The sequence below is a fragment of the Stegodyphus dumicola genome, chromosome X1 (assembly GCF_044657685.1).
Source record: "Stegodyphus dumicola isolate Sdum_Otavi_A_Nest chromosome X1, ASM4465768v1".
NCBI lineage: Eukaryota > Metazoa > Arthropoda > Arachnida > Araneae > Eresidae > Stegodyphus > Stegodyphus dumicola.
Window position 1 is genome coordinate 201,179,136 of NC_140780.1, and position 17,702 is coordinate 201,196,837.

The following is a 17,702-nucleotide window of genomic DNA, read 5'->3' on the forward strand; positions in this document are numbered from 1 at the left end:
AGACATATAGAAATTTGCAACCATCCAGTGTGCCGCGTACACAAAGATTCCTTTTCCTTGAAAATGGCTGAATTCTCTTCTGAATAAGGTATATTTCTCAATTATTCCTGTTCTTAAAATACATCTTTATTATGATCAGACTGACCTATCATTATTTTTTTTTTTTTTTTTTTTTTTGGTTAGGTAAAAAATTCCTTTCCTTTAAATGCTGTATTCCTTCTTGTTTAGTATGCTTTATTATAACACATTTTTCATCCAGATTGGATCAAATAATGACTAATCCAGTCTTTAAGTTCCATACTGGTATATGGCTGTGGTTACCTTAAAGATTTGATTGTCATTTTAAAAGAAGTTTTTCACTGTGTTGGAGAGATGGTAGTGACCTCAGGCTTTCTCCATATGAAGACTCATGAAGTACTACTCTGTGTACTGAACTTCAGTTTATCACTGAAGAGGATATAGTCCCAGTCTGACTATGCCAGGACTATACCTGTCTGCACAAAAGACAGGCTCTTTTCTGCAATCTGTTGTGCCGGACCTCTGCATACAATTCGCCTGAAATTCCAGATACAGCAGTGAGGTCCTGAGAGAGCATTTTAGACATCATGCTTTAATGCCACATATCACTTCTCTGCAGCTGTCATAATTCTGAGATGACCTTGGCCTAGGTTGCTGGTGATGGAATCCATTGTTCATAATTGGTGTCAAAGTCTGCGCATGACAATTCAAAATGCTTATAAACATCAAATGACTGCTGCTTGAGACTGAAGCTTTGTGATTGCTCTCTATCTTATTTCATCTTCTAAATGATTAAGGAATTCATTTTAACTGAAATCATTGAGTCTTCTGATTTTTTTTTCATAGAAGAATGGTCACATGATTGAAAACCAATCATTTTCATGTTTTCTTGAGACACATTTCTTCATAACATTTTAAAGAGAACTAGATGCTTACTTACAATCTGGGTGACCACTAGATGCTTACTTAATCTAGTGGCCTCATAGATCACTAGATTTACCATTTCCCAGATTGTATATGATACTAATTTTCTAAGTATTAGTGGCTTGGTAGTAAGTGTTTTGAATTATTGCAAAAATGTTTATAACTTTGATTTTAGACACCAACATATTTCTTTTAAGTAAAAATTAATTGAATAGTTTTATTTCTGTGTATTTTTGAAACTTTTTAAGTTTCTAGAATTTTTTAGTATTGTCAATATTAATTCCATATTATTTTGGTAGGTGGTGGCCAGCTAGCATGTTCCAGTCCTGCAAAATGCATTCCAAATTTCGATTTTATCTCATTCTTATAGCAAGCAGTGGAATAATATTCCTTATTTTGTATAAAACATTAGCTACTGAAGACCATGATTCTGAATCTCATGCAAATTTTGTCCATGTAGATCCTGATGGCTCGTATAAGAAACTGCCTTTTCGAACTGGCCCTTTGGTAAATATAAATGATTTGCTTCCTGTAACACAATCTTTGAAGCATTTGGAAAGGCAGCGATTAAAGGAAGCTCAGGTTCATGCTAGTATTCATCAAAACTCTGCATCGAGATCTGGTTCATCAAAGCAATTCAATACACTTGATGAGATGAGTAGGGATGATGTTGAAATAGATCACCCTGCACGCTCAGTAAATGAACGTGTGAGTAAAGGTATAAGAACACCTAAACCAGAAGAATTAATAAACATAGACAAAAAGTTTGTTCATTTAGATCTTAAAGGAGCTCCTCCTATAATAAATTATTATAAAAAATTGTTTCCTCTACTTCATGCACTTGGTGCAACTGGCATTCTTATTGAATATGAAGATATGTTCCCATTTCATGGCCCTTTGGAACAGCTTTCTGCTCGTAATGCATATACAAAAAATGAACTCACTGAGATACTGTATCTTGCAAAGATGAATGAATTAGAGGTCATGCCTTTAGTACAAACTTTTGGGCACATGGAATTTGTGTTGAAACTTCAAACTTACCAGGATCTTCGTGAAGTACCCGCATATCCACAAGTTATTTGCCCTTCCAACAATGGAACTCAGGTGCTTCTTCAACAAATCATTGATCAAATAGTAGCATTACATCCACAAATAAAATGGTTGCATATTGGATCAGATGAAGTATATTACATAGGAGAATGTAATCTGTGCCAGAAAAAAATGAGAAAACATTTTATGGATAAAGAAGATCTTTTCATTTATCATGTTAAAAATGTTGCCAAGTACATAAAAGAGAAGTATAAAATACAACCTATAATGTGGGATGATATGTTTCGTATGGTTCCTGATGAAACAATAAAAAAATCTGAAATATGGAAGTATGTTGAAATAATGGCTTGGCAGTATGGACCATATGTTGAAAACAAAATTCAGCCCGATGCTTGGATAAAGTATGGAAAATATTTCTCTGGTGTGTGGGTTGCTAGTGCTTATAAAGGGGCCACTGGAGCTAATCAGTATTTAACGAATATTTCATATCATCTGGAAAATCATATTTCTTGGCTTAATGTTTTATCTAAATATCAAAATGAAGTTTTTTTTCGTGGTTTTGTATTAACTGGTTGGCAGCGCTATGACCATTTTGCTGTTTTGTGTGAACTTTTACCAGTAGCAATTCCATCTCTTGCTATCAATTTGTTGTACCTGGAGAAACAAGTTGTGGATAATAATCTTTTTCAAAAGGCCAGAGACATTTTGATGTGTGACTCAAGATTAACACTCTATACTAATTTCAGTACGGAAGAAGCATTATGTAATTATCCAGGAAGTAATGTTTTTAAAGGTGCTCAAAGACTTGCTCATTTGAACTTCATGCTGCAGAACTTTCTATCAAATAGCCACTTTGTTGGCTGGATGAGTGAATACAATGTCCAGATGTTATTTTCAAGTCCTGCTCATGTTGAACTTGGAACTCAAAACCTGGAAGCACTTTCCACAAATGCTACTTTATTACACACATTTATACAAAACACAATGCCTGAAGTTTATGATAAGCACACAATTGATGAATGGCTAATGACATATGTGAAACCTTTAATGGTTTTAATTGAAAAAATTCGAACTAATGCAAATAACTTATTAAAATTTCGATCATGGCCACGTCGACCCCTTAGTAAGTAATTAAATTTGTGTACTTTCTTTTACCTGTGGCTTAAGCATGTAATTCTTTTTTTGTGAGAGATATTCCAATGAAAACAATATTCTGTTCATTTCATTTCTAGGTTTATTCACCTAGAAATGTATATTTTTAGATGTTTGGGATAGGCTGTTCATAGTGAAATTTCTTAAAAGGTGATATATTTTGTTTTTTTAGATATTTTTCCTGTGTATTTACTTGTAACTACACACACGCACCATATGTATATGTATCCTTGTGTGTGATATATGTATGTATGTATAAAGTAAATGTATAACATCTGTTGCTAGATTGTTTTGTAAATGTTAAGATTTTATTTTGATTCTTTAGAATGCCGTATTTTTTGCTTTAATATATTTGAGACTATTTAATTTTTCCTCATAAAAAATTTATGAATTATCTCATTCATACATGAAAGAAATTTTAAAAATGAATCATTTTAGAAGATCTGTTTTTTAGATTAAATAAAGCTTGTGGTGTAGAAGATGTATAATTAATTATTATGTTATAATAAATTGTTTTCTGTAGTTTATGTTGGAGAGAAAAGTTAATTTTAAAAGGCTAGTCTGCATTCAAGAAAAGTTAATTATTTAAGTAAATTTATTACATATTCATTTATCTGAGTAAATTTATTTGTATGCTCATTTATATCTATTTATTTATATTATTATGCTATGTTATAAACATGCTGCTGTCTTTCATATATTTTATATGTTGTAGCTGTTGAATGACTTCCTTCCAATATTAAAAGACCAATTAGAAGGTCACTTCTTGATTTGAGTAATAAGAATTGATTTGAATTCCTTCCAATTAGATGGTCACTTCTTGACTTGAATAATAAAAAATATTGTTAGACATGTAAGTTATTTTTGAAAAATAAGTTCCAAACTGAATTAATTATAGTGTATTTTCAGACATGTTTAAAATAATTCAAATTTTTCCACAAGGTTTTTCTAATCTCTTTCTGATAGACTTAATGTTTAAAAAGCTGAGAGTTTTATTTTAAATAAGGTTTTTGTGAGTTGACCTCTGTTGATCCATTTTATTATTTATTATAAATAGTTTAGAATATGATTATTTAAGGCATAAAACTTTGAGGTGCAAAATCATTAACATTCTGAAAACTGTACTGACTTACCTAGAATGTTTTTGTGAAATGCTTAATTATTTAATGATTCTTATATTAAGTTGTATGAAATACTTTATCAAAACAGAATTTCTACTCCTGAAATAACTTCCAAAGTCAGGGAGTGAAATAAGGGAAAATCAGGCAAAATTTGAATCCTCCTAAAATTGGAGGCAGAACATACAGATCATTCTTCCAGATAATGAAGAGTTCATGTTTTAAATAGTTATCATTAAAACATAAGTTAACCCTTTTAAAAAGAAAGCAAGTGAGAAAAAATATTGTTTGTAGAGTAGCGTATAATGAAATAGCTGGAGGAGGTAGAAGCAGATGTACCTAATATTGTAATTAATAAAAAGGCATCATTCCTTAAAACTTCATGACAGTGGTACATAATTTATTTTGAAAAAAAAAAAAAAAAACTTGTTGTACTTGTAAGAAAATAAAAAATGAAAAAGTAGAAATATTATTAAAAAAAGTATGTGGAAATTTCTAAAAATGCTTTTAGAAAAATGGGGTATCAAGACAAAAATTATCATAATGAAAAGAAAAACTGACATTATATGACTATCCTGAAATTGAATTAACTTTTCTTGCTAGCACAAACTTCTCAAATTTTGGGGAAAATGCAGAATCACCCACTGCTTGGTGTGTTTTTAAGAATTGCATGTAATCGTTATCTATGTACACATTGACCTATTTTCACTTAAAAAGTCAAAGGAAATTGACAAAAAACCAATTCTTACTCTTGTAAAAAGCGGCGAACAAATAAGTGGGCTATTCTGCACTTTACCCAAAATTTTTTCCTAGAATAAATACAGTGAAACCTTGGATCATGAACAGATTGAGCTCATGAATTTTGCATGGCTCAAATTTTGCAAATGAAAAATGTCTTGGATGGCAAGTGATATCTCGAGATATGTATATTGGCAACAAATGATATTCCAAAACATAGTTAGTGCAGTAGTCTTGAGAAGAAGGCAGAGAGGAGAATGTTTTAGTTATTTGTTCTGCAAAATTTGTGCAAAATGGTGTAAGATGCAAAGGCTCATAGGAGATTATCACCCTGATAAAGTAGTAGTAAGTCGTAGCATAAATGTTTGCAATGACAATGCCATGCCTTACATTTTAAAATGTAGATGGAAACAAATCACATTGAACCAATTTGTAATAGGAAAACGGCCCATTAATGCTCAAGTAGAAAATTGTGTTAAGAGAAGAGAGGGGGGGGGGGAGAAAACTTTTGAAGGGCAGCAGCTATCTGATATTTTTGCAGAAAAAGGTACCCTTTCTAACATTTTGCGCTTTGGCTTCTTCATTGTTTCTTACTTAACTGTCAACTTTCGTTTGTAGAGATATGGTAAAATTTAATGCAAGTTTGCCTGTTTTTTTTTTTTTAAATATGTTAAACATTGTGTAAATGCTAGAGTTAATGAATTTCATTAGTTTCACATAACAAACTTGCATTCAAAGTTTTCTTTTCTAAGGAAGCATTAGGCTTTTGGTGCCAGACTAATTCATTATACATTAATTCCTGCATGAAAATTGTTTCAGTTTATGAATATTTTGGGTGACAAACTATCTCCAGGAACAAATTAAGTTCGAAAATGAAGATTTCAGTGCAACACAAGTCAGAGGTTACTATATTGTGTTATTGTATGTCATAATAAATAACCACAATAATTACATGATTAAATACATTTTCAAACTAGTTAATTTCTTTATTATTCAGTTTTATTTTGAAATACCTTAGGAATAGTTTTTATTATGAATTATTCATTAATTTTGTTTGCTGATTGAAGAATTTTTTAGCATGTTCCTAACCGATTGTCTGTTCCTCAAACAGACCAACTCATATGCGGAATGGTGTTAAAGGCGTGATCCCTTTGTAATTTTGTGGATAATTCCATAGAAACATCATTAAGTAGTGGTTTGTAAGAAGCTGTGACATGTGGTCTCAAGTTCTGACTTTCTATTAAAGTAATATCAAAGATATAATTGTGGATTGAAATAACCCTAAATTCTTATTAGAATTAGTTTTAGGTATTACTAGACTAAAGTATAGTTTTGGTCTGTGGAAAGCACATGCCCATTTATATATCTGTAGGAACGTGTTAAACCCTATTTAGTTTTCTTACTATGAGTAAGATAATTAGACTTTTATATTGTTCTTAACTCATTTCATTATTTTTTTGCATAGAATTATTCTTTTGGTTAACTTAGTTCACCATTGTTTTTCTAAAAAGATGATTTAATTTGATTTTGAAAAGTCAGAATTAAAAGTCGAATTCATTGGAAACCCTGCAAAATGACAAAAGGAATATAATCCCCGTTCTTTTATTTAAAATGATTGGAAATAAAGCAATACAGAAAAATCTGCAAATGCTTAGAGATTTCGTGAAATTTTTAATTTCATCGTAAAGTTTGCTGTTGGTGATCAAGCTCATTGGAAAGTTCATCATTGGTAGTTTATCAGTTATTGGCGATCCAAAACTCCATATTTAGTTTTTTTTGGGGGGGATTAACTATAAATATTAGCAGCTAATATTTTGACTGTTATGCAGATTAGATGAGTAGATTCATATACAGTACAAAGTCTGTAATCCGCACGTCCATTATCTGGAATGATCTATAATCTGGACCTCAAAGCCACAAACTTTAAGCATTCGCATAGAGAATGCGCATACATTACGCATATTAAATATATTTTAGTAAGCTAATTTCCTGATGTAAGCTATTTCATTGCTCTTGTAGAAGCACCAATGTAACATAGACCTAATTTACCAAGTAAAATTGCATTTGCTATAAAAAATAAGATTATTAAAGGACGGCTGCAGAAAGATTTAGAAAGCTTCTGAAGCAGATTAACTTTTTATTTTGAAAGGTATATATTCTAAGTATTTCACAATATTTTATTACTGATAGACATGTTAGCAACAAACTGAATATTCTAATTGCGAATATTTGTCTTAAAAAAATTATGATTTCTTACTTCTTACTTCTTCTACTTTGTGAAGCTTGGCTTCCCTTCGGTGCCTTGTGCTCCTATGCATGCACAACGAACTTTCTTTTTTTTTTTTTATTTAATTATGGACGCATTTCCTCCACTCCAGAGAGCATGTCAGTCCTGTAAAAGTATTTAAGAGTTCTGAATGCATTTGGTGATAAAGTTCCCTAAAATTTGGTATCGCCAGGGATTCTTATTGCAGTAGGCAATCAAATCGGCCATTAGGTTTATATTCCCCAGTTTCATTTTCCGTAACATTTTACCTCTGGCTTCCTCATATTTCTTACAATGAATAATTACATGTTCCGTGCTGTCGATCAGTCACTTATCACAATAAGGAGAGTCGGATCTTCGATATCTGTATCGGAGTTGTTTCGTATTTAGCATCTGCAGTCTTGCTTTACTAATTGTGACTTCCATTGTTCTACTAATGTTTAGTCCTTTGCTCCACTCTTTATAAACATTACAGTAGCTGAACCTGTGCCCTATATAGGAGGTAAGCCAGCTATTGACATATTCAGCATTGATGGCCCTAGTGAGGAAGCTACTTGCATCTTCTGCTGAGAGATTGTTTACCTTTTGGGCAATTTCCCCACTTTCTAGCTTATCAGCATATTCGTTCAGTCATATTCTACTCCTCTATGGCCTGGAACCCAGACAATATCAAGAGAGTGAAAAGCTTTCATCAAACCATACAACTTTAGGATGAGAGAATTTGACTTCCTATGAACACTGTCAATAGCTTTAGCTACTGACATGCTATCTATGAGGATAATGACTTTATCGCTTGTATTCAGTTTATCCAAAAGCTTCCAGAGAGCCCAGGCCTCGGCAGAAAAAATAGAGCTCCTGGTATTGATACGCTAATTAAAAATCGCAGCATCTCTGCCTACTACTGCATTTCCAACTCCAGCATTGGACTTGGAAGCATCTGTTTCAAAAACTTTGTATGCTTTCTTAATATAATCATCTATTACAAGGCTTAAACACTGTTGCATCTCCCTGTCTGGAATATGCTTTCTTTGAAACTCATACTCGTTTGTTTTTATTCTGAAATTAACTTCTTCAGAAAAGTCTTGCTCATTCATGAAACTGATAATATTGTTAGTATCCAAGTCAGATTTGATGAGCTCATCTTTGATATTCTGGCTGAGGGGCTTCCGCAATCTGCCTCACTTATATTTGCAACTTTGTAGGCACGTTTGCAAATTAGTCATAGTCGGAGATATTTTGAAGAGAGCAATATTTTTAATTGGGAATTTTGTAGCAGCTATCCGCATCCTAATTTGTAGTGTGAATTCACCCGCTTCGAGGTAAAGGGGTGCTGATTGGTTCCCCCATGGCAAGTCTTAAAGCATGATTATAGAGTGTGCTTAGTTTTTTTTTTTTATATTCGTTTGCAAAGTAGACATGAGAAGGGAGCTATCGTATTCAATCCTTCCTCTTATGGTAGCATTTGCGATTCTGATTGGATCAGTTTTCCTCATTTCCCACTTTGGGTTGGCGACAAACTTAAACGCGTTTAACATCCTTTCCAATTTTGGGATGATTTTATTTATTGTATAGTATTCCAGCTCAACTTATCAAACCACAATCCTAAAATTTTGAGCTCGTTTACCATTGGGATACTGATACCATTTAGCTTCAAAATACCCGTTTCTCTACCTTTCTTTCCTCTGAAGAAGATAGATTTGCTTTTCTCTGGCGACATACAAAAATTCCATTCATTCTTCTTGCTTCTGCTATGGGGATGGGGTAGTCTGCGCTATAGTTGAGAATTTTGCTCTCTCCTTTATACTTCGGGCAATCCTTTGAGGTAGCTTTGTGTTTATTATTGCATAAACCACACTTTATTAACTGGCTTTGACATTGCTCTCTTTTGTGGTTGTCACCACATCTATTACATTTAATTTCGACTTTTTATTGAATGTCCGAATTTCAGACGCTGTGAGCACTGTCTCAGATTACCATAAAACCTTGTTACTCTGCCTGGTCAACCGTACTTTTATGAGTTCTGGGATGTTGTGTCTGATAACTGTGACTGGTACCTTCTCGGAGAGCCTTCTGTTTTTATCAGACCCTTTTATCATAAATCTTCTTAAGCTAATTACATCTATATCATTATTACAGCTCAGATAATTCAACATCTTCCGGTATATCAGGCAGAAGAAATTTACTTGTTAAATCATTCACTGTTGTATGATTTAACAAGACCTTGTTTGTTGTAGAGGCTTTGATATTCAATATCTCTGACAAACTTTGTACTTGCCAAGCACATTCAGCTGATGCCATGCAAATTAAAAGTCTGCCATCTCTTATGCACTTAATAAAATCAATATGTTTCACCAACAATACTTTTTTTTCGATTTCATCTTTTAAGTTTTTTGGGTTATTCACATTCAATTTTTTTTCTTTACCACTTATAAAAATTACATAATTTTTAATGCCGATTTCATGGCATGTTTTTAGAAATAATTCTGGCGGCCAGGGAGGACTGAACAATTGCTCTGGCCCTTGCCCGGTTTCACTGTTCCAATCCATTTTGAATGCATTACAGTTACCATATAGATAAGATTTCCAGATAGCTCTTTCTGAATTTTATTTACAGAAATTAAACTGCACAATAAATGAATAAATGTAACCTTACTTAATAGACTCCGAAAAGGAGTACATCACGCTTCCAAGCACTTCCCACATACGCTACTTCTTACTTATACTCCGAAAATATCGTATGGATTTTTTTTTTCACTAAGATTATGATTTCTCATTTTTCAGGCTTAGCTGCATAATACTGTATTATTATAAAAAATAAATTTTCCTCATTCTTGTTGCATAGAAAAACAATATTTTATTTATAAACATGGTCTTTGATTTACTTAATTATAATAATATATATATCTATATTTTAATCGTAATAAATAAAATGTTTAAGTTGAAGAATAAAGTGTCAGTGTTCTAAATAGTTGTAGAAATAGATAATGAGCTTAAAGTAGAAAGGAATCTCATATTTTTTCAGTGAGCATTTACAATTTATATATATATTCCCCTGTGTGGCATGACTGCCTCTATCTGGTCATGAGTTTTTTTGTCTGTAGGTATATATGAGTTTATAATTTAAAAATATTTTGCTTTCTTACTTTTTTTCATAATTTAAATATCTTAATGAATAAAAGTTTATGAAAACAGACAGTAAAATAAGTAATTATATAAATTATTAAATAGGGTTACAATACAGTCCTTCATAATCAGATTAAAAAAATCCTGCCACTCAGAGGGTTAAAAGATCTGAGGTGCTCTTCCATTTTTAATGCAAATGAAAAATTTTGTAAATAAAATTTTGCATGAAAACTATTTTAGTGAAACATGAATGAGTAATGTGTTAAAATTCTTTTATAAAACAATTAGTATAGTATGAAACAAACTTGTTTTAAGGCTGTTTTTTAATTGTCAACTTTAATAAAAAAGCTATAAAATTTTTGCAATTTTTATAGTTATTGCATTTTATATGTTTTTTGATAATCATTTTTAACTTTTGGCAAACAACTAAAATTTTCTTACTATCCAAAATTTCTTGGCATATGAATAAAATTATGTTCCTTATAGGTTCATTGATTAAGAACAAATGTATTAACGGTATACTGTAGAGAAACAAACTTTCTTAAATAAATTTACTAATGAGAAAACAGGAGTAAAACAAATGATAACGAGTTTCTTTTTTGGAAAAAAAAATAATGTTTATTTTTTATTCCAAACTGTTTTTTACTGCTACTGCTTGAGCAAAAATAAAATTGCAGCGTGAAGAGTGTCCCGAAAGGTGTTTCAGTATTGCAAATGAGGTCTCCATCACCCTTTTTCCAGAAAAAGCGTTATCCCTCATAGTCTTTCAGATATGCAGGACATCTCACTCTTCGACCGGTTCTTGTGTTTCTAGGGTCAGTGTCTTTAAAAGGATCATTGCTACTAGGAAGGGGTTGGTTGTAAGATTTAGGGGTTATCGGCTTATCATGTCTGAAGACTTGCTGTTACTTCATTTTTGAGTTTGAAACATGGTTTCAAGCTATCTATTAATATTCTCTGAGAAACTATCACAAAATTTTTCAGAATGTTTCTTAATTAAATTAGTTCGAAGATATGTCGTTTGAAGAGAGGATGAAATTATGTTTAAAGATTAATAATGTGAACAATTTGCTAAGTCCTAGTTTATAAAAGCTGTTTTTTTTTTTTTTTTTTTCCTATGGCTGATTGTTGGAATTGGTTTTAAATTTTGGATGTGTCTTTGCAAGTTTTGTATAAAATCTGAATGCTTAGCAGTTCAGAATTTACTGAAGAATTCTGCAGGCAGACAGATTGGTGTGCTGTACACAAGTTTAGCAGAACAACAAAATAGATCTTCTTTAATAGTGGATTGAATGCCAAGAAGAAATAAAGGTAGAACATCAGTCCAAGAATTTTGATATTTGAAGGTGGGATTTCAGGCTGTGTTTCAGAGTTCGATGTTGGCGTTCGATTAAACCATTAGATTGTAGGTTATAAGCTGTGGTTGTGTTGGCTTTGAAACCTAGGTATTTGTTCAAGGATTTGAAGAGTTGGCTTCAAAGTGTCGACCTTGGTTAGGTGTATTTTTTTGGGATTCCATGTATGGGAATCCAAGTCCCGACAAGAGCATTTGCGATGGAGTTTTCAGTTTAGTCTCCCAAAGGAGCATCTTTGATCCACCAAATGAATCTCTCGATGATAAAAAGCAGATAACAGAAATCTTTGCAAGATGGTAAATTGCCAACAATATCAATCTTAAGGTGCTTGAAGCATTCATTTGGAACTTTGGATTCACTAGATGGAGCATGGGTATGTTTTGAACTTTGGGTCTTTGGCATGCTTTAATCCACAGCTAACAGTTTTTGTTTATGCCAAGCCAAATGAAATGTTTTTTGTTGCCAGCTTCTTTGTTACACGAATTCCCGGCTGGGATAAGTAATGTATAGAAAAAAATATTCTTTTTTGGAATTTTTTAGGAATGTATGGCCAGTTAAAATTGGTGGAGGTATCACAGTAAATTTTCTTTTTTCTATCTGGGATAGAAATTTGTTCTGTTTTGAAACTGGAATTTGATTAAAGAATATTCAGGTGTCCATCCTCCTGGCAATCTTAAATAATCCTCAATAGTGTGTCTGCTACCATGTTTTCTACTCCAGAAATGTACCGTATGTCTATAGTGAATTAAGCAATGTAGTTCAGTTGCCCGACTTGTCTTGAAAAGGCTTTATCTAAATTCTGCTGGAAGGCAGATGTGATAGGTTTATGCTCAGTGAAGATAGTAAAAGATCGTCCTTCTAGAATGTGTTTTAAATGCGTTATAGCTAGGTAGATTGCAAGTAATTCTCGGTCCTAAGTTCTATAGTTTCTCTCCATTGATGATAGGGATTGAAAGAAAAAGATTAGCTGTTGTTTTTCACCATTATATGATTGATGGATCACATCGCCACTGGCAGAACCAGATGGATCTGTTGTTAGGGTGATGTCATTGTTATATAAAGTACCATTAGTTGTCGATTAGGTGGTAGCATCAATTAATTTCGTATTTTTACTGTTGACTAATAAGTTAAAATGTGAAAGGAAGTCTATTCCAACAATAGGTTTATTGATATGTACAATTATATAAGGCCAGCTGAAAGATCAGCATAGCAACAAATCCAGCTTTAACAGTTATTGACCATGTGCTTGATTATTGACCATTAGCTGGAAACAGCCCAAGCTTACAGTTCTTTTTTTCCAATGGCAGTGGTAGGACAACTGATATTTCTACTCCAGTGTCGATAAAAATGTGTTTTGTGTTGTATCATATATATATAAACAACTCAGCTCGACCTCCGAGACTTTCGATTGTCATCGAAAGCTGGGAGGTCAGTCTTTCTATTTCAAACCCTGATATTTGCATGATGGTGTGTGCTTGTAAGTTCTTTTGCCAAAGCTTTGGTGAAAATAACTATTATTTGGGCCACTGTTATTTATGCAACCATTTCTTGATTTCAGTCTTTATCTTCATCTTTGTGGACTGGAATTTCTATGTCTATGCATTTCTGCTATTTGCAGTGCCAAGTTTCTTGTAAATCTTGTGCAATATTGTTATCAGATTGTGGAGAAACAATGTGAGCTACCCAAGTTGGATTGGGATTTGATTCCCATATCTTGTCAGCCATTGCTGATAATTTGGACAAATCATCACTGCTTACTGACAAAATGCAGCACATATTAAGTGGTAGTTTATTTGTCTGGCACCTGCTCTGTTGCCAAGTTGCATACTTTGCAAAGAAGTTGGGATAATTTCCTGTCACCTAATACCAATTCAGTCAGAAGTTTCTGAATTTTCTGTGATTCTGAATTGACAAAATTTTCAGGAAGTCTCTTTTTAATGGCCAGATATTTGTCATCATGTAGTGGTGTGCCAAGGATATCACGAACTTGTGACAATGTCCCTGTTTGTATTGAACCGACTGCATAGTCATATTTTGTTTCACCAATTGTCATTCCAGTGTTGTAGAACTGTGCTCAGATCTGAAAAAGCCATATTTTTGGGTCAGATTTCCAAAATTGAAAAAATTTTTGACTTACCCTGGCAATTGTTAATTTTTCCAATGCTGTATCACCATTCTTGTGTGCAGACATTTACTTGCAATCAATCAATCACGAACATGGTCACCAAATTATACGTTCATTGTTTAAGGACAAATGTACTGGCAATATACTGTAGAGGGACAGAGTTTTTTATATAAATTTATTAAAAAGGGAACAGGAGTAAAACAGATGATAATGAGTTTATTTTTTTTAAACAAATTCTAATGTTTATTTTTTTATTCCAAACTCTTTTTTACTGTCACCACTTGAACAAAAAGAAAATCGCAACGCGAAGAGTTTGATGAAAGGCATTTTAGTATTGCAAACAATGCCACCACATACCTTATCATAATTTTGTATCCAATTGAAAATCTGAATATGTTAGGATATTTGTATTTTTAATGTAATCATTTTGCAATTTTTATCTTGAATTTTTTCAGAAAAATTTCACTTAATGTAATTAATTATTCAGTCAATCGGTGCATGTTAAATAATGCAATAAATAATAAAATAATTCTAACTTGTCTATTTGTTAGTGTAAATATGTAAAGAGTTGTATTAGAGGATAAAATCAAACAAGGTGCATAATTTGCTTAAATTTATATTTCATTAAAAGATTAAATCTTGATATGTGAATAATGCTTAGCTTTTATGATTTTATCATGCAGTTCAGGTGGGATGACAGTAGTTGCTTTACCAAGATTTCAGTAGAATTCAAAATTTTATTCTGTATCCTGTTAACCATAAAATAAAATTATTTTAGAATTATTTTAGCTTCTATATTATTCAAAACTAGCTCAGGTTTCTTATGGTTATTTAGTCTGTGATCTAGCTTCAGGTTTGAAACTGGATTCACTAATATAGTTACTGGAAATTTTTAGGAAAATTTCACTTAATGTAATTAATTATTCAGTCAATCGGTGCATGTTAAATAATGCAATAAATAATAAAATAATTCTAACTTGTCTATTTGTTAGTGTAAATATGTAAAGAGTTGTATTAGAGGATAAAATCAAACAAGGTGCATAATTTGCTTAAATTTATATTTCATTAAAAGATTAAATCTTGATATGTGAATAATGCTTAGCTTTTATGATTTTATCATGCAGTTCAGGTGGGATGACAGTAGTTGCTTTACCAAGATTTCAGTAGACTTCAAAATTTTATTCTGTATCCTGTTAACCATAAAATAAAATTATTTTAGAATTATTTTAGCTTCTATATTATTCAAAACTAGCTCAGGTTTCTTATGGTTATTTAGTCTGTGATCTAGCTTCAGGTTTGAAACTGGATTCACTAAAAATGATTTTAAATAATAATTTTTTCCCCTTATTGAGTGTAACTTTGCTGCTTCTTTAACACATTTCTATGATTGTAATGACCCATATTTTTATTTCAATAACTGCAAGTAAAGGATTTGTACTATTTATTAAAATCTGGTATAATATTTAATGATTCTTAATTAATCCCTAAAATTAAACTTTCAAATGAGCAGTGTTTTAACATCTGATTGAAAAGTCCCAATCATAAGTCATAAATGTTAAAGTCTACAGAGTGTCTCTTCAAATGATTTTTTAACCTAGTTTTACAATGTGTAGTTTAAAATTTATCACTGCAGATTAGTAGGAACAAATTTTGTGTACTATGAAAAAAAAAAAAAAAAAAACTATATTAAGTGATTAGAAATACTGTTTCATTCATTTGTGCAAAGTGCATGTATCAGATTTATGTTGAGATTTTTCAAGTCATTCTTGCAGGTGTAGTAATTATTATTTAGTAATATGTGTTTTATCTGTTCATATCCTTTTATTATTAGGCAGGGTGTGAATATTTTTCTTTGCCTTTTTAATACTTTGTGCTGAAAATATTTTAATAACATCTTTGAAAATTTCTGTATTTTTAAATGAAATAATGTTATTATTTGTCTTGTGTTATATTAACCCCTTAGTATATGAATTAAATGCAAAATTAATATGCTTAAAATTTGAAGGGACAAAATTTTTCATTGCAAAGGGGGGACCAAAGTATATATTTATTTATTCAAGTGTATAATTGCACAGTTTATAGTCAGAAACTATTTTGAAGTTAATGCAGTTTCATGATGTCTGGCTCACATCCAAATCTGCTCTGACGTTAATAATAAATAATGCATCTCGTTAATAATAAATAATGCATCTCAGATCATTATGTGTCAGGGGGTTAAATTCTAGTCTACTTAATGAATGGATGGAAATGTGATAACATATTATGTATCCTTAAATAAAAATAAAATTATAAACTAATTCATTAGAGTTTATTTTATAATTCACATTAAGAATGTGTTTTGTGATGCATTGTGCTATGGTATTATTGTTGTATGTGGAATTTGCATCCTCAGCCTGTAAAGATGGTCAGTTAGATAAAGTATGTAGATGTTTTTGAATTGCTCATACTTCACAGAAAATATCTAAGAACAGTTGAATAAGCATTTTCTCATTGTTTCCAGTCCATTATCTTTTGTAATCTGTGATAATGTCATAAAAAAGATTGTCTTTTTAAGTTTTATTATAGTTTATTAATATTTGCTGTGATTAGAGGTTTTCTGTGATTTTTTTATTTTGTTGTAACAATGGATTCTGTCTGAGTTAGTTACAATTAAAATGCTCATAATATGTTATTGGGCTGCAAGTAATCTTTTAAAAATCAAAAAATAGTATAAAATTAGTTATTGCATGCATCATATTTATTTTCTAGTTTATGTGCATGTGTAATATGAATAAGAAGTGCAGTATTGTAGCAAATATATTTTCATTAAAAATTCTTATAGATTATGATGAAGTTGATTAGAAACAAGTTTCATTTATTTTTTTTCAATTTAAATTTGAATAAAATTACTAGTGGCTGTGATATTTTGTTTTCAAATCATTTAATTCTTATTGTTGAGAAATGTAGTGTTATTTTAATTATGCCATACCTTTTATGAATGACTGTAAATAAAAATTGTTTGAAGATTTGTGTTGAATTTTTTTAAAATAATTTTTGGAGGAGTAGAGGTAGACAGTTTGTTATGTAATGCATAATTTACAAAGTTTTATTTTTGAAAATAAGGTTTTTAATATTTTATGTAAAGTGGTTCCCATTTGTTATATTCCTGGATAATGATGTCATTATCTTGAAAATTATCACAAGAGCATTAAATCGTGAAATAAATTGTTTTTAGCAATGTTATTTTTATTTGCTGTTATTTATTTTCACAAAGCTTCTACAAATAAGCAGTAGATGGAGATATTTGTGTTCCACAATCAGCGTTTTATTTTATATTACATTTATCATAATTGATTGTCTAAGTCAAAATCTGTAGAAATTGAAAACTCAATGCCATTACTTATGGGTTCCAAAAGGTAAGAGGATGTTCTTTCAGTCATTAATAGTTAGTTACTGGTGCCTCATTTTTAAAGTATAGTAATACTTCCTATAAGGGACACCTCTACTTAAGGAACAGTTCTTTTGGTCCCAGTTCCTTTGAATTAGGCGCGTATTTACCTCTTAATAAGTGACATTATTTACCTCTATTTAAGGGACAAAACGTCTGTTCCGGTGGATGCCCCTTATTGAGAGGTACTACTGTATTTGGTGGTATGAAGTGTTAATTGCTGTATTTAATTGTTCTACTTTATTTTTATATAGTGGGTGCTCCCAAATTAAAGTTTCATTCAGCTATATGGGAAGGAAAAAAAAGGACAAAGTTATAATATATTATACAAAATATGTTTATGTTTAGATAAGAAAGTGACTCGTAGAAGGACTTTATGATAATAAGAAAAAAATTATAATTCAAA

At 31.3% G+C, this 17,702-nt stretch overlaps 1 pseudogene across 2 annotated transcripts in view; it reads left to right on the plus strand.

Annotated features, from left to right (window-relative positions):
* The window catches only part of LOC118193622 (hexosaminidase D pseudogene), a 33,265-nt pseudogene extending 16,174 nt beyond the window's left edge, over nt 1-17,091 (plus strand). For both annotated transcript variants that reach the window (XR_015038669.1, XR_015038668.1), the window contains exon 2: nt 1,242-17,091. The product of XR_015038669.1 is annotated as a hexosaminidase D pseudogene, transcript variant X2 (transcript). The remainder of the gene's footprint in view (nt 1-1,241) is intronic.
* Nucleotides 17,092-17,702: the final 611 nt, after the last annotated feature.